Source organism: Sus scrofa, chromosome 1 (genome assembly GCF_000003025.6).
Source record: "Sus scrofa isolate TJ Tabasco breed Duroc chromosome 1, Sscrofa11.1, whole genome shotgun sequence".
NCBI classification, from domain to species: Eukaryota; Metazoa; Chordata; class Mammalia; order Artiodactyla; family Suidae; genus Sus; species Sus scrofa.
In genome coordinates this window covers 85314938-85334100 of record NC_010443.5, presented here as the reverse complement: position 1 = coordinate 85334100, position 19163 = coordinate 85314938, and positions in this window count along the sequence as shown.

The following is a 19163-nucleotide window of genomic DNA, read 5'->3' as shown; positions in this document are numbered from 1 at the left end:
GATATAGCATTGCTATAGCTGTGGTGTAGGCCAGCAGCTACAGCTCTGATTCGACCCCTAGGCTGGGACCTTCCAAATGCCACAGGTGTGGCCCTTAAAAGCAAAAAAAAAAAAAAAAAATTCAGATGAATAAAATAAATCCTATCTATATTAAAATCATTAATAGTAAATGGTGAAGAGGAAGAGAAGAGAAATGAAGGAAAAATGGGGTGAGGAGGGAAATTGTAAGTAACAGTCCATCCACAAAAGCTGTCAGGACGTCCAAGCTGAGCCCGGCCCAACTTTCTCAGGAATAGCTTCACTCCACTGAATGCCGTTCCTTCTTCAGGAGCAAAGAATCCAGACAGAGAGTGTCTTATGTCGTCAAGGACCTCCTTACCTTTCTTTTCATCCCCAGAGATGTGTACTTCAGAGTGTACTTTACTATGATGGGGTATTTTCATTTGCCTGTGAAAGAGGAGGGTATAGCTTCCAAAACCCCAAAATTAATGTCACTGTTCCAGCAACAGATAAGGCATTTCTTTTCTTTTTAGGGCTGTACCCATGGCATATGGAAGTTCCCAGGCCAGCGGTCCAATAGGAGCTGCAGCTACCGGCCTACACTACAGCCACATCAACTTGGGATCCAAGCCACATGCGTGACCTACACCACAGCTCACAGCAATGCTGGATTCTTACCCCACTGAGCAAGGCCAGGGATTGAATCCATGTCCTCATGGATACTAGTTGGGTTCTTAACCCACTGAGTCACAAGGGGAACTCTGATAAGGCAGTTTCTAATTACAGAAAACACCATTCATCTCCCCTTCCTGTGCTCTGAAGGAGAAAGGAAAGAAAAAGCTTTGTCCTCCCCTCTGACAGTTTATGACTGGGTTGCTGAGGTGGCTTTGTCCACCTAGAGCAAACAAATGGGTGTAGGAGGGAAATAAAAAATAATAAAATTAAGGTAATGCAAATTTGGAAAGAGAGTAGTCAGTGTAGGCTACCGTTCCTAGAATGTCTTCATGGAAACCAAATTCTTCTAATGTGGTCATGGAGGATAGACAGGTTTTAGAGAATGGAAGTGTGGGAAGAGACTGGAGGAAATGTAACAGGGAAGAAAAAATCTGATTCCATGTTAGATCTGCTTCTTTTACTTTAACCTTTATCTTTTACTTTAATCTTTATTGCTTTTGTGGTAAATTAAGAATGTTGCCTGTAGCAGGAAATGTACAAGATGGCTCATTCTATAGGTTCTGACCTTTAGGGTATAACACTTTTCCATTCCTATAGAGATAAAAATTTGCAAAACAGAGAATAATGTTTATCTTGTTTGAGTTTTTTAGGAAATGTGAGACCTGATCTAGAACAAAGGACTCTGTATCAAGAAGTTTGCAAGGACCAGTCACGCACCTCCCTCACCTTGCCTTTGAAAATGCTTTGCTGACACCTTTCAGGGAGTTTGAGGGTCTGGGGGGGCATAAGCCACATGTATACTGGCTGGGTCCTGTAGTAAACTTTTCTTTGCTCCAAACGCCAACATTTTGGTTTGTTTGGTATCACTATGCCTCAGGCACAAGAATTTACATTGGGTAAAGGAACCAGAGAGTGAAGAAGGAGCAAGATGTGAAGAAGGTGGCAGGGAGAGAACAAAGTTTAGGGAGTGAGGTATAGACAAATCTATAGGGGAGATGGTTTAGCAAACCCAGTTAAACCTTAGCATACCTTTTTTGTTTGTTTGTTTGTTTGTTTTGTCTTTTGCCACACCTGAGGCATATGGAAGTTCCCAGGCTAGGGGTCCAATCAGAGCTGTTGCTGCCAGCCCATGCCAGAGCCACAGCAATGCCAGATTCAAGCCACATCTGCAACCTACACCACAGCTCACAGCAACGCCGGATCCTTAACCCACTGAGCCAGGCCAGGGATTGAACCCACGACCTCATGGTTCCTAGTCGGATTCGTTTCCACTGCACCACAACAGGAACTCCTTAGCATATCTTATTTGTAAGACTTCATTTTCACAGAAGTCAAGAGATAGATTTCATGTATACATATACAGAATGTGAATTTTGAAATTAGCCTGCAGTTTCCATAAAGTTGTATCTGTTGGCAACACCATTTCTGTGGCTTCGGTTCCTGTGATTAGGAAAAGAGAACTGGAGATTCAGACTGATATAAAATGGCAAGCTTTTTTGTAGTGGTTGTTTCATCAATAATAACATGCATTGCACAGAGATAATAGAGTTTTGTGGAAGTAAGAGAAACTCCAAATAAAATGTGCATGCTGTAAACTAATGATCTACAAACTGTGGCAAAATTTTTATGAGTTTAATGGATCATAAGTAAAGAGCTCCATATGGGTTTGGTGTAGATCATTCAGAGGTAGGTTTTTTGGTTTGTTTGGTTTTGGTTTTTAAGCCATCTCAGTTGTTAACGAGTATGCCTTATATCCCAATTCTTCTTGCTCTTTACAATTGGAGGACCCATAAAAAAAAAGGGGGATGGATATATTCTCAGACCACAGGAATTCTGCCTTGAAATAAAATGTCATTTTTTTTTCAGCATATTCTGAGAAATCAGCAAACCTGGCCACATTTTTAATGTTCCAATGATCTTTCTACTGTGCCAGGCTAAGAAAAAAAAAATACGTATTTCATATAACTTTGGGTATTTTAAGGGACTTTTCATCCATGTGCTTTTAATTCATTTATGTTTATATCACCAAATTTTAGTTTTATGAAGTTTTTGATGTACAACCAACTTTAGCTGTCTTCCCACAGGGTATGCTTCAGTGCTTTTTTCCCTTTTAAGAACAGTAGGGCTTGTTTTGCCAAAGGCAAGTGAACTCAAATATTCAAAGGTTTAGATCTGATCTGTAACTCATGTGATTTGCATATCTAGAATTACCTTCTTCCCTAGTAACCACATAACTAATACAACCAGATTCTCCTGCCAGATACTAAACAACCAAATGGCTTTGGCACTAACCATTGAATAAAAACTTCAGAAAAAAAAAAATGTGGAGCTCCTTAAAAATACTGACAAAGGTTTGATTGAAAATAAAGTTTCTCTCCAGTGTTTAATATGTCTGAGCCTGATGACGCCTAGGCAAATTATAAAATCTTCATCTTATTCGAAATGTCCAAAAATTACCATTAAGGATAAATATCAGCTAATTCTAGGTCTCTCCACTATCTCAGAATGAGATCTTCTTGGGAACTATTTGATTTATAGGCTTCTTTAGTAGTATCATGCTCTATTTCTTTGAAGTGGCATATTTCTTTCATTTATTGTCTGTGGATTAAAATACTGAATATTTTCAAATTAATTTTTGTTTTTAGCCACTAGAGAGACAGTTAGCTAAGGGACCTGTAGGTTTAAGCTCAAGGGATGTAGGGATGGAAGTCAGCTGGCATCTTAATGAAAGGTATAGTATCTCAATTTGTTCAGATGCTTTGGCTATAATTTTCAGAGGAAAAAATACATGCACAATTAGCAATGACATCATTTTATGGGGAGATGCTATTATCCAGGCCTTCCCTTTTTTTTTTTATTCTTTTCATTTGCTTCCATTTAATTCTGTGAAAGGATTTTTCAGTTTTAATTTTTGGGGGAGGCACATTCATAGTATGTGGAAGGGATCAAACCCACACCACTGCAGTGACCCAAGCTGCTGCAGTGACCACACCGGATACTTAACCTGCTGTTCCATGAGGGAATTCCAGAATTTTTTAATTTTAAAAAATAATTCTTTTATTTAAAATATAGTTCCTAAACACTTTATTTTTTAAGTCTAAACAATTTATTCTATAGAATTCAAAAGAAATTCCACAAATTGCTAGTGTCTCCTGGGATTTGATAAAGCAAAAATTAAGTTTATATTCTTCATTAGATTTGGGGTTTCAGTTACTTTAATCTTAATACTTGTGGTCTGTTTCTCTGTAGTGAAAAAATTCAGAAATAATTCAGCAGATGAAAATATTGAAAAGAGGAAAAATAACTGGGAAAAAAAGATTTGAATAAGCTTCTTTGCCAAAGTTTTATTGCCAAATGTTATTTAAAATGATGTATAAAGGACTGGGGGAATCCTTAGTGATAATAAAAATATAAAGGCAAAATGCAAATTTTCTGAATGGCTAACTGCATGAAATAATATCTTTGTGGAAAGAATTTATTAAGCCCTTTGTGTCTTATCAGGTACACCAAAGATCTCATGTTTGAAAAGACATGCATTCTTTCCATGTAAACAAAAGCAGAGTGTTTGGGTCTCTGAAGTGTTGTGATGCTTTGTAAGACAGAATTTAGGAATGAAACATTGTGTATTAGATCTGAGTTATCCATCACATAATAAACAAGAATCTATAAGTCCTCTGTACTAGACTATTTTCTGAAGGCTCTAGCTGTACATTGAGGGAGCAAAGGATAATCAGAAAACATACTGGAATCCAACAGGGAAATATTAGCTCCTTCCCCCTTCCTTTCTGCCACAACCCCACATCTACAAATTAATAATTGCTGTTATGTATCGATTGCCTACTACTTATCAGGCAGTCTTCAAAATTCTTCCTTTTTTTTTTTTTTGTCTTTTAAGGCTGCGCCAGCAGCATATGGAAGTTTCCAGGCTAGGGGGTCTAATTGGAGCTGTGGCTGCTGGCCTACACCAGAACAACAGCAACACGGGATCTGAGCCATGTCTGTGACATACCACAGCTCATGGCAATGCCAGATCCTTAAACCACTGAGTTTAGGGATTGAACCCATGTCCTCATGGATGCTAGTCGGGTTCGTTAACCATTGAGCCATGATGGGAACTCCTGTCTTCAAACATTTTATAGATATTTACCACAAGTTTTTGAGACACTGTATTATCATTCCTATTTTACAAACAAAGAAACCAAGATATGAATGAGTTAATTATCTTGTTTATGATGACCCAGCCAGTAAGTGATAAGGGTAGGATTTGAACATGCACAGACAGACTCTAAAGCATATCTTGTAAGCAGTAGTTAATACTGCCTCTGCATGGTTATGGTGTGTACACATAAGGGTTAACATGAGAGATTTGTCCCAAATGTCACAGAGATAACAACCAAGCTAGATGATCTTGAGAAAAAACATCTAAGAGCTAGCATATTTCAAAATGGGGACAAGGATGATTCATGCAAGAATTCCAGAGAACAAAATAGAGTATGAGTAGAAGCTGCAGAGGTCAGATTCTAGAGCCACAAACTCGGTGGTACCTCTGGAAAGTTACTTTTCGTATGAGATTTGCACATATGGGGCTGAGCTGGGCTGGACCAAGGATAGTTCCACTTTGTTTATTTTGTAGGATAGCTGCTAATATATGGGGAATGAGACCTTTGGAACAGGAACAATTGCTTTATTTTTGATGCGTATTATGGTAGATTTCTAGCAATTAGATCTAAAGTTATGCGTAAACTGTGTTTAGCACTTCCTTTTATTGAATGGAGTTTTTATGTACTTCCTTTCAAAGGGAAAATTGTTCTTCTCTGTTCTCTTAATGTATTTCATTTGACTAAAGAGAAGGAAGCCTCATATTTTATATGGAACCATTGTCAGTTTTGACCATGTGGCACTTTATCACACTTTTTGTTTGTATCAAACAGGAAATGCCCAAAGTGAGGCAGGAGGTCAATGGGTCTCTGGACTGAGAACAGCTTGGGCCTGTTTAGTCTGAGTAAAAAAAAAAAAAATGGCCTTGCTTCTCTTTGACACTTCAAGGAGAAAGTTAATGTCAGGATCTTAGCTCTGCTGGAGCTAAAAAAAAAAAAAATAATAAGATGACCGTGTCAATTACTCTTGAGGTCAAGGAGATATCCTGGACTATAGATATGCAGAAAGACTCCTAGAAGTCAAAAAGGGAGGGGACTCCAGGGCATAAGTTGTGCTAACCTTCATTAAGCCCTTCCTCTGGAATCCATCTTGGCCAAAAGATGCACCCACAGATCAGGGAGGGCCCTGGGTCCAGTCAGGTGCGAGAAATAAAACAAGATAATTGGCCAAAGGAAAAGAAGGACCTGGAAGAACTGTCCTCCATAAGTGGTTGAAAATCACCTCTCTCATGCATTCCTCACACAGGGGGATGACCACACCCACCCTCCTCTAGGCTGTAATTATTTCTTTGCTTTTGTGTTCAATGAACTACTCTGTGTGCTCCCCCACATGTTGTACTGCATCTCTAATAATAACTTTGTACCTGTTTTTACAGTATTTGCCTCCTTGAAACATTCTTGCTTTTGACAGGGGAAAGAAGCAGGGCAATTCTGCTTTTAGCTTCTAGCTGGTCTAGTGGCTAGGACTCCTAGTTTTCACCCAGGCCACCCATGTTCAATCCTGAGCAGGAAATAAAGATCTTGCTTCAAGCTATCACTTATTGTTGTCTCTCCAAGATCAAAAGGACGATGTTTTCTTTCACAATTTGAGTAGTATTGCTCGTGAGTGGGACTAGTATTTATCTATATTTATGGAGTGCCTCTGGGGTTCCAGGATTATGTTAATTATGGGATTGTGTCTTCAGAAATTCCCCATGTTTCCCTTTATGGGACAGAGATATAAACAATTCTAATTTTAAAATGCAAATCTTTAAAAAAGGAATTTAAATCCTTCTATTTTATATTTATGTAAAGGATTTTTTTTTTTTTTGGCCATGCATGTGGCATGTGGAAATCTCTGGGCCAGGGATTAAACCTGTACCATAACAGTAACCAGAACCACAGCAGTGACAACACTGTGCCACAAGGAAACTATGTAAAGGGAATTTAAAGTAGTTTTTTTGGAGAAAATAATTTTGTGTATTTGTCTAAGGTATGTTTCTTCATGTAAATAAAATTATTGTGAGAAAATCTATATATTGAAAATCTCAATTGCATTCTAGTGCTTTAGGAATTACAGAGTTAAGTAGTATTTCAATATCTGATATTACAATTTGTATGGATACAAGATAATCATATTTTAAGTTGAATAGCTCTATTAAGCTCTTGAGAATCAACATTGTACTTAGGACACTGTGTTGCCTTTGCTCCATTCACCCTCTGGACATGATCAGACTCATATACATGGTTTTCTCATATATCAGCGACCTGCAGCAGACTGAGTTGCTTTGGCCTCCAATCAGCTTTCAGTTGCCTTTATTTTCCTTTTGGGCACCTAACTATTTTTTCTAGTAATTTCTTCCAGAGACATTTAAAAGGTCGTTTAACATGTTTTCCTTTCTTATAGTGTTAAGTTCTTCTGTTTGATTAGAAAAGCCAAATTGAGAGATGAGGATCAAGGATACTGAAAGCGTGTGTGTGTGTGTGTCTTATATTTGTGCTTTGGTTATTTGGTCATTGTTCAAAATGATATAATATTTTTCTTTTATATAGCAATTGTATTGTTGTCAGTAGCAGCCAAATTAAGGTTCCATGCTGAAAACAAGAAGACTGTGTTTGAAATTGAGCTGATTCTGAGACTTAAATGGAACAATTTATTTTTTTCTATTTATAATTTTGGTAACTGTATGAGAGGAGGGAAGGACTCCCACCTCCATCTCAAACCAAGCCCCACCTACTAGAGCAAAATAATCCTAGGAACAAGGTCAGAGCCAGGTAACTTCTCTGTTCTTGCCTCGAGCTTGAGTCAATTACAGTTTGAAACTTTGAGTGCCTCTGTTTCACCATGGCTAAAGGCAGGCATATAATTAGAACCCAGTCAAAGCCATATATGGCCCAGAAATAAGAAAACTAATATTTAACTAGTCCTTACCATGTGCCAAGTACTGTACTAAGGCAATTTCACCACACAAGAAGGTATCTCATTCTCTAGTCAAAGGAGGTAGTTTCTCAGTTTAGAGTCCTTTAGCTAGCAACGATCCAACATTAACCCACTTAGGTTGGGTGCAATCTTATAGTCCCCTTATCCTAAATTTTGCCAAGTAGAGTGCTTTGAGCCATAATTTGAGAGACCTGAGATAATCTTATGACAAAGCAAAGGAGAGGATGAGGGAGGGAACCAGTTGCCATCAACTGTATTAGACAGATGCTGAGACATTATTTAGGGTCCAGAAAGCATAACAATTTTTATTTTTTTATTATGACTGATTTACAATATTCTGTCAGTTTCTGCTGTACAGAAAGGTGACCCAGTCATACATATACATAAATTCTTTTTCTCACATTATCCTCCATCATGTTCCATCACGAGCAATTAGATATATAGTTCCCTGACTTAGAGCAGGATCTCACTGCCCACCTACTCCAAATGCAAGAATTTTCATCTACTAACTGCAGACTCCTAATCGATCCCACTCTTCCTCCCCTCCCTGGCAAATGTGAATCCGTCATACATGTCCATGGTCTTTTCTGTTTTGTAGATAGATCATTTGTGCCATATTTTAGACTCCACATATAAGTGATATCATATGGTGTCTCTTTTTCTTTTTCTGACTTACTTGACTCAGTATGAAAGTCTCTAGTTCCATCCATGTTGCTGCAAATGGCATTATTTTGTCCTTTTTTATGGCTGAGTAGTATTTCATTGCATATATATACCACATCTTTCTAACCCTTTCATCCATTGATGGGCATTTATGTTATTTCCATGGCTTGGCTATTGTGAGTAGTGCTGCAATGAACATATGGTACATATATCTTTTTCAATGAAATTTTTGCTTGGATATATGCCACGGAGTGGGATTGCTGGGTCATATGGTAGTTCTATATTTAGTTTTCTGAGGTATTTACATATTGTTTTCCATAGTGGTTGTACCAATTTACATTCCTACCAGCAGTGTAGGAGGGTTCCCTTTTTTCCACATTCTCTACAGCATTTGTTATTTGTTGACTTGTTAATGATGGCCACTCTAACTGGTGTGAGGTGGTACTCATTGTAGTCTTGATTTGCATTTCTCTAAGAATTAGTGATGTTGAACATTTTTTTCATGTAACTGCTAGCCATCTGTATATTTTCTCTGGTGAAATGTCTATTTAGGTCTTCTGTCCATTTTTCAATTGGGTTGTTTGTTTTTTTTGTTGTTGTTGAATTGTATGAATTATTTGTCTGTTTTGGAGATTAAGCCTTTGTTGGTTGAGTCATTTGTAAAATTTTTCTCCCATTCTGTTGGTTCTCTTAGTTTCTTTTTTTTTAAAATGGTTTCCTTTGCTGTGCAGAATCTTTTGAATTTAATTAGTTTCCATTGGTTTATTTGTGTATTTATTGTCTTTGCAAGTGGATCAAACAAGATGTTGCTGTGATTTATGTCAAAGAGTATTCTGACTAGGTTTTTCTCTAGGAATTTTATAGCGTCTGGTCTTACATTTAGGTCTTTAATCCATTTTGAGTTTATTTTTGTGAATTGTGTTAGACAATGTTCTAATTTCATTCTCTTATATGCAGTTGTCCAGTTTTCCCAGGACCATTTATTGAAGAGACTATCTTTCCTCCACTGTATGTTCTTACTTCCTTTGTCATTGATTAATTGAGCATAGCTATTTGGGTTTATTTCTGGGCTTTCTATCTTGTTCCATTGAGCTATATTTCTGTTTTTGTGTTAGTACCGTGCTGTTTTGATGATGGTAGCTTTGTAGTAGGGTCTGAAGTCAGGGAGCCCAATTCCTCCAGTTCTGTTTTTTTTTTTTTTTTTTTTTTTCTTTCAATATTGCTGTTGCTATTTGAGGTCTTTTGTGTTTCCATACAAATTTTAAAATATTTTGGTCTAGTTCTGTAAAGAATGTCCTTGGTAATTTAATAGGTATTGCATTGAATCTATAGATTGCCTTAGGTAGTATCGTCATTTTGACTATGTTGATTTTTCCAATCCAAGAGCATGATATATTTTTCCATCTATTTGTGTCTTCTTTGATTTCTTTCCTCATTGTCTTATAGTTTTCAGAGTTCAGGTCTTTTTCTCTTTAGGTGGTTTATTCCTAGATATTTTATTCTTTTTGATGCAGTGGTAAATAGTATTGCTTACCTAATTTCTCTTTCTGATCTTTCATCATTAGTATATAGAAATGCAATAACTTTCTGTGTCTTAATTTCATATCCTTTGACTACCAAATTCGTTGCTGAGCTCTAATAGTTTTCTGGTATTTTCTTTTGGATTTTCTAAAATCATGTCATCTGTAAACAGTGATAGATTTACTTCTTTTCCAACTTGTATTCCTTTTATTTCTTTTTCTTCTTTGATTGCTATGGCTAGGACTTTCAAGTCTTGTTGAATAACATTGGTGAAAGAGGACATCCTTGTATTGTTCCTGATCTTAGTGGAAATGTTTTCAGGTTTTCATTATTGAGAATGATGTTAGCTCTGGGTTTGTCAAAAATGGCTTTTATTATATTGAGGTATTTCCCCTCTATGGCCACTCTCTGGAGAGGTTTTATCAGGAGTGGGTGTTGAATATTGTCAAAAGATTTTTCTGCATCTATTGAGATGTTTCTACTTTTCAGTTTGTTGATGTGGTGTATCACAATGATAGATTTGTGGATATTGAAGAATCCCTGTGTCCCTGGGATAAATCCTACTTGATCATAGTTTATGATCTTTTAATGTATATTTGTTTGCTAACATTTGTTGAGGATTTTTGCATCTATGTTCATCAGTGACATTGGCCTGTAACTTTCTTTTTTTGTGGTATCTTTGTCTGGTTTTGGTATCAGGATAATCATGTCTTCATAGAGTGAGTTTGGGAGTATTACCTACTCTGCAATTTTCTGGAAAAGCTTCAGAAGATGAAGTGTTAATTCTCTGAATGTTTGGTAGAAGTTAGCTGTGAAGGCATCAGGTCATGGATTTTTGTTTTTGTAAGTTTTTTCACCACATTTTCAATTTTAGTACTTGTTATCAGTCTATTCATATTTTCTATTTCTTCCTGGTCAGTCTTTGTTGGTTGTGCTTTTGTAAGAATCTGTTCATTTCTTCTACATTGTCCATTTTATTGGCATACATTTGCTCATAGTGTTCTCTCATGATCCTTTGTATTTCCACAATGTCAGTTGTAACTTCTTTTTTTCATTTCTAATTTTATTAACTTGAACTCTCTCCCTTTTTTTCTTGATGACTCTAACTAATGGTTTATCAGTTTTGTTGATTAGTGGAAACACTAGTCAATATATCTAATGGTCACATGCATAAAAAAGAAAAACCAAGCCAAACATATCACTAAACAAAGTCAGCAAATAGCAAGAAGAGACAACAAAAAGAAAAAGGGAAGAATGAAGAACGAAATAGAAATCCCCTCCAAAAAGTTTCAAGTAATTGACAATACATACTTATCCATAATTACACTGAATGTAAGTGGATTAAATCCTCCAACTAAAAGAAAAAGACTAGCTGAATGGATTCAAAAACAAGACCCATATATATGTTGTCTACAGGAGACCCACTTCAGATCTAAGGACACATAGAGACCTAAAGTTTGGGATGGAGTAAAGTATTACATGCAAATGGAAATTATAGAAAGCAGGAGTAGTAATACTCATATCAGACAAAATAGATTTTAGAATAAAGAAGTTCACAAGAGACATAATTCAGGCAGTACTGTACCCAGCAAGTCTGGGGACCATGTCCTATGCATTTATTTCACTTCTCTCTTTCCCATTGTTTTCACAGTTTTTTTTTTCCAGAATATTTCTCTCCTCCTTCATGAAATATCCCAGCTGTTCAGAGGCTAATACATTAGACTATAATCATTGGTTCCTCTTGCTACTATATTTTCACTTCCTGATTATTATCCTAATTTTTGAAGTCTTTGAACTTCTTAACTTCATAGCACTCCAAGTGTTAAATTGCCCCAGGCAAAACTAACATCTATAAGACTGATTATTCTACTTTTCTGGACAACGTTATCTCTATAGCTCCAACAACATTCTCTGCCCCTACGGTATGCCATCATTCTCATAGCACCATCCTTGAACTTATTATTGAAATCATAATTTAGGGATCCTTCTGAGTCCAGTTGAGTTGTGGATTCAATTATAACCTAAATACATGTTCTTTCACCACTTTGGAACTTCTATTAATACTACTTCTGTCTACTTCACTTCCTCCCTGCTAAGATAGGTCTATCACTGACTATTCTCTGTTCATATTTTAAACTCATTTGCTCAATGACATTTGTTTTTCACATACATGGAAGAATCAGAGTAACTACTTCATTCTTGCTTGAAGAAAACTCTACCACTTTGGTATCTTGGTCTTTTTGCACAATCATGGTAACCAAACCAAAGAGGCCATAGTGCTGCTTAACAATGCCATTACATTTTGATGCTGTTTTTTAGTCAAATTTCATCAGTAATAATAATTAATTCTAAAAATCTATCAAAGTTTTGACCCATCTGTTTTCTCTTCCTCTCTTTCTTTTCTAAGCAAAGCATTTGCTTTTCTTGTAGAACATACTCCCTTTTTAAACAGAGATTCTTTCTTTCTTTCTTTCATCGTTTTAGAGCTGCACCTGTGGCATATGGAATTTCCCAGGCCAGAGGTTGAATTGGAGCTGTTGCTGGCAGCCTAGGCCACAGCCACAGCAACACTGGATCTGAGCTGCCTCTGTGACCTACACCAAAGCTCACAGCAACACTGGATCCCTGACCCACTGAGCAAGGGAAGTGATTGAGACCACATCCTCATGGATAGTAGTCATGTTCTTATTGCTGAGCCCCCATGAGAACTCTGAGATTCTGTCTTTTATGATGAGAAGAAATTAGAATTGATTGGAAAGAAATCCTATTGGACTCTGAACCCAAATCATACAACTGTGTCCCAAATGATCATCTTTTACTCTCCTGCTAAAATTTAGTTTTACTATTTGCGGTTTGGGTCCCATCCTTTTCCTCTTACAGAGTTTTAATTATTCAATTGTTATCTCATTTTCCTTAATTTTCAACATTTTTCTCCATAACTAATTTTATTCCATCAGTATTTAAAAGTTCCTTAATTTTCATGATCTTAAAAAACATCTTGCTCTCAACTCAATAGTCTCATTCACCTACCTCCTACCTCTCTCCTTCCATTTAATCATGAGCTTCTGGCCTGTGGCTGGCTGCCATCCATTCTCAACTGAAACTACTCTCCATTGCCAAAACCAATGGACACTTTCCCTGTCCTTACCTCACTTGATCTCTTGGTAATGTTGCACATAGTTGACCATTAAGTCATAAGTTTTTGGAGGACAGGGACTCATATTTGAGTCACTAGTTTTTAGCACAGAGTCTAATGCAAAGGAGACACTGAGCATTTGTTTAAAATAAGCATTAAGTTAGCCATTATTCAATTTTGTTTTTCAAAGAACAAAAATAAGAAAAAGTGACCGGCCTCTGGTTTCTGGTGTGATATATGAAGAGCTTGGAAGTCATCAGTCCCATTCTATAAAATAAAAAAGTTGAACAAAGGAGACTCAATAACTCTTCTTACATCTATCAGAGAATTAAGATTACAGGTGAACACTAAGCGCTACCCCCAAAACTGGAGAAGGAGGCAAAGAAAGACTCTTAGCTTACTAGGAGAAGAAACCACTGATGGAGACAGCAACTAGTAGGAACAGTTGAAATATTTACAATATTTTACAGTAGCCAGGACATGGAAGCAACTTAAGTGTCCCTCAACAGATGAATGGAGGAAGAGGATGTGGTACTTATATGTACAATGGAATATTACTCTGCCATAGAAGACCTAGAGATTATCACACTAAGCAAAGCAAGTCAGACAAAGACAAATATTATCAGATATCACTTATATGTGGAGTACAAATGAACTTATTTACAAAACAGAAACATACAGACATAGAAAAAACAAGTATGGTTATCAAAGGGGAAGGTGGAGGGATAAATTAGGAGTGTGAGATTAACATATCCATACTACTATATATAAAATAGATAAACAACAAGGATTTACTGTATAACAACAAGGATTTACTGTATAACTATAGTCAATATCTTATAATCACTTATAAGGGAAAAGAATTTTTAAAAAGTATGTGTGTGTGTGTATAACTGAATCATTCTGCTGTACATCTGAAATACACAATATTGTAATCAAATATGCCTCAATTTAAAAAAGGTAATTGACGTATTTCTGGGGAACGAACAAAGAATAGCCTGAGATATAAAAACTGCTGGGAGCCTAGCCTTTGGCTGTTTTATCTTCAGTTGTTTCTACAGGTTATCAGGGTGAAGATTAAAGAAAAAAAAAAAAAAAACTCCATGTGCTTCCAACATAAAGGAGAAAGAAACAAAGAGTAATCATTTTGAAATCAACCAGACTAGTCTGTCCTCAACATAAGTTTGCCCTTAAGGAAAACTATTTTACCAGAACCTAATAAACTTGGTTTTATAAGAGCATAACGGTCTCTTAAGGGAAATAACTTCCGGCCCCTCTAGCATTCCAGTATCACCTAAGGGAGTGAAACTGAGAACCACTTGTGAGTGACACTGTCCAGGGTCACAGGCTCACTAAAAGACTGAGACATATTCATAGAATTAGAGAATATTTACCTTTCCCCACACCTTACCACACAGGCATAAGCCCCCTGTATAATAACAAGAGGTTACTGCTACAAAAACCCTCACAAGCCTTGGACTAACCCCTGTCTTACAGTTTCCAGGGAAACATAAAAGCAACAGGAGAGACATATATAAAGCCATCATAGGAAACAGCCTCTGACACCAGTGCTACAGCAACCAATGAGCACAGCCTGACTACTGGCCAGATAAACATAAAATCACACACTTTTTACTTCAGTTCTGTTTACCTGATACATCAAGTCTAGCTTTCAACAAAAAAAAATTAGGCATGCAAAAAGAGAAAAAATAAAAACACAACATAAAAAGGCAAAGAAAACATTAGGTTCAGATACGGCAGGAATTTTCAATAATAGAGTTGGAATTGATGAACCTTCCCACAGAAAAGAGTATCAAGGACTTGCAGAATAGACTTGTGGTTGCCAAGGGGGAGGAGGAGGGAGCAGGGTGTTTGGGAGTTTGGGATTAATAGACACAAACTATTGCCTTTGGAATGGATTAGCAATGAGATCCTGCTGTGTAGCACTGGAAACTATGTCTAGTCACTTATGATGGCACACGATAATGTGAGAAAATAGAATGTGTATATGTATGTGTAACTGGGTCACCATGCTGTACAGTAGAAAAAAAATTGTATTGCGGAAATAACTATTAAAACAAAAGAAACGATGACAATTTTAAAAATAAAATAAATAAAAAAATAAATAAAAGAAAAAAAAAGAAAATAACTCTGCTTATGTGCTAAGGTCCAAAATGATGACACGAGAACCTTCTGAACTCAGCTCCTCCAGTGAACACACTGAATCTATAGCTAGACTAACCAAGAAAAAAAAAAAAAGAGAGAGAGACAACTCAAATAAGATAGGTAACAAAAAATGAGTAATGACAACAGATACAAAACAAACACAAAGGATCATAAGAGACTGCTATGAACCATTATATGCCAAGACATAGGACCTCCTAGAAAAATGGATATATTCCTAGAAACATAAAACTTACCAAGACAGAACAATAGAGCGACTGAAAACCTGAACAGACAAATAATGAATAGGAGAATAATGAGTAATCAGTAATCAAAAGCCTCCCAAAAAAAGAAACTTCAGGGCCAGATGGCTTCATGGGTGAGTTATATATATACATATTGACTTCATGGGAGAAATATATATGTGTATATAAATTTATATATATATATATAATTTGTATATATGATTTTATATATAATTTGTACATATATATATTACATATAATACCTATATATCACTTTGCTGCATGCTTGAAACTAACACAATATTGTAAATTAACTATAATAAAAGGATGACACAGGTGTTGGAATTAGCCAAGAAAGGCTATAAAGTAACTATATAAAATACATTTCTATGATTAAAGATGTATATAATGAGGAAAGTATACAACATACTGGAAGAGTTATAAGACCTCTAAAATAATGAAATGAGAACTGAGAAATGAAATACACTTAAAATACCAATAGTTCCCTTGGTGTGCTTAACAGGAGAGCAGACACAACAGAAAAGTCTATAGAAAATAAATAAACTAAGGTCACAGGAAAAAAGGGAATCAAATGCACTGAGCCTCAGTTGAAACAAAATATTATAATGTTGGATAAAATTCATTTCAATATTAATATCTAAAGTGAATCATCAGAAAATAAAGATTGAAATAAAAATTTTTAGAAGTCCACAAAATCTGAAGGAAACCTACAGAATGGGAGAAAATATTTGCAAATCATATATCTGAAGAGAGGTTAGTATCTAAAGTACATAAAATCTCATGTAACTCAAAAGCAAAAAACCCTAATTAACCAGACTGAAACATGACAGAGGAGCTGAGTAGACATTTTTCCAAAGACGATATACATATATCTAACAAGTGCATGTAAAGTGCTCCACATCACTAACCATAATGGAAATGCAGATCAAAATCACAATGGAATAGCACCTCCCGCCTGTCATCAAAAGACAGGAGGAAAAATAACCCCTGTGATTCTTGCTGGTGATATAAATTGGCACAACCATCATGGAAAACAGTTTGGACTCTCCTCAAAAAAATTAATACAAAAATTACCATATTACACAGAAATCCCATTTTGGGATATATCTGAAGGAAATAATATCATATTTTAAAGAGATACCTGTACTCTCATGTTCATGGCAGTGTTGTTCACGGTACAATGTGTCCTTCAAAGAATTGGTCATTTAATCTAAATTTTCAAATTTGAGAGCATAGAGTTGTTCATCTATTCCTTTATGGTCATTTTAAATGTACATGGGAGCAGTAGCAATGGCCCCTCTTTCATTTCTGATATTAGTAATATGCATCTCATTTCTTTTTTCCCCTTACTTAGCTTGGTTAGAGATTAATAGAATAAAATATCAGTTTTATTGTTGTTTTAATGAAGTATTTTATTTATTCAATGGCTTGATTGATTTTCTTTTTTATTTGCTATTTCAATTTCATTGATTTCCAACCTAATCTTTATATCTTTCCTCTGCCTACTCTTGGATTTCATAGGCTCTTGTTTTTCTGCTTCCTTAAAGTAGTACCTTAGATGATTTATTTTAAATCTTGCTTTTCTTCTAATATATGCTCTCAAAGCCATAAATTTCTCTCTAGATCACCCTACACTGTACTCCACAAATTTTAAGTTGTATTGAAGTTATATCATTGTTGTTTGCACATGGATAAAACAACTTTGAAAAAAGAAGAACCCAGCTGGAAAAATACCCTAACTGACTAAAGACCTAGTATAAAACTTTGATAAATAAGATAGTGTAACATTGGCATAAAGGCAGCAAAAATAGATCAAATGAACAGAGTATGGAATCCAGAAATCTATCTTTAAAGATTTACAAATGATTTCAGAATTCTTGGTGATACCAATAAATATTTCAGGGTAGCAAAAACCATAGTGAATATTTTGAATTTAAATTATTAGTGGAAGTCCACAGGGGGAAAAAAAAAATCATTCAGTGTTCGTGACTTTTTAGAGCTAACATAAAACAACTTGGAAAATTATTTTAATAATTAGGCCAAAAACCAATTGGAAATGTGACAAGGTATTTCATAACCATGCATACATTATATTACAACTCTTATAAAAGGTTATGCTATTAAAATTATAGCTATTATTTATTGTTTGCTAAGTACTCAGCACTACATTGAGATTAAAATGTATATAACATTTAATTCCCAAAATATCTATATGAGGTAGGCACTATTATTTTGACCTCAGAGATGAGAAGACTGGACTGTAATAAGGCTTAATTATCTGCCTTAAGTTACACAGGTAACAGGTGATGCAACCAGATTCAAACCAGATCTTTAGACTCTAGGGTTATATCTTAACTTTACCTCCATCCAACTTGATTTAATGGACAGAACTTGAAAGTATAATCTAAACCCTATATAATATCCCCTAAATATTATTTGGGTAATAAATTAATGAATGTTTTGACATTCTCATCTTTCAAGCATTCACGGTCTAGTAGATGTCATAAGAAACTAAACCAAAAATGGTAATAATATTGATAATTGCAGCACAGAGACTTAAGTTTAATTATGGGCTTTAGAATCATATTCGAATGGTCACTTAGTGCTGGTGGAGGTGGGGGAACATCAGGAATAGCTTCAGGGAGGAGTAGCATCTTCCTCTAATAACTTAAATTCAAAATACTCACTATGGTTTTTGCTACCATGAAATACTTATTGGTATCACTAAAAATTCTGAAATCATTTGTAAATCTTTAAAGATAGATTTCTGCATTCCATACCCTGTTCATTTGATCTATTTTTGCTGCCTTTATGCCACTGGAGAATGATTATGAAGTAAGAAAACCAGAGGCTGAGCATATGGCAAGGAAGAAACACACTTGCAGTCAGGAGAGTGTAAAGTAGTACTTATGGCTGAAAACTGGGAAGGAAAAACTATGAGAGGTGAATAAGAAAAGTCATATAATATTCCCAAATGATGTCTCTTACTGTACAATGAGAAGTTTAAATGTTAATCTTGAGTATGACAAAGGATCATTTAAGTATGTTATATTTAAAGATGATATTGTCATATTCTACCTTAAGATCATTCCACAGATGGTATAGAAAGAAAATTGGAAAGAAAAAAATTTGAGCGTAGGAAGACTATTGAAAGATGTTGGCATAATCATAAATGATATTATCAGGGCCTGAACAAAGGCGGTAGCAATGGGTAATGGCAAGGGAGAGAAATTTGCATAAAGATGTATAACTGGTAGACATGCAATGTAGACATGTTAGAATAAAGAGGAATAGAAATGGACAAAAAAGGCATTCATGTTTCTGGCATAGATGACTGGATTAATAAGGCAGGGAATAGGTTAGAGATAAAGATATGGAATGAAGAGTTTTCTTTTTGAAATATTACCTTCCAGGTTCAGGAAAATCAGGATATTTGCAATAGGTGGATAAGTAGTCCACGTAGAAGGTTATCAAGCAATACGAATGATAAAGATATCTAAAGAACCCTACCAAAAAGGGGAGTTCCCATTGTGGCTCAGTGGAAACGAATCTGACTAGCATCCATGAGGACACGGGTTTGATCCCTGGCCTTGCTTGGTGGGTCAAGGATCCGGCGTTGCCATGAGCTGTGGTGCAGGTTGCAGTCTCAGCTCAGATCTGGT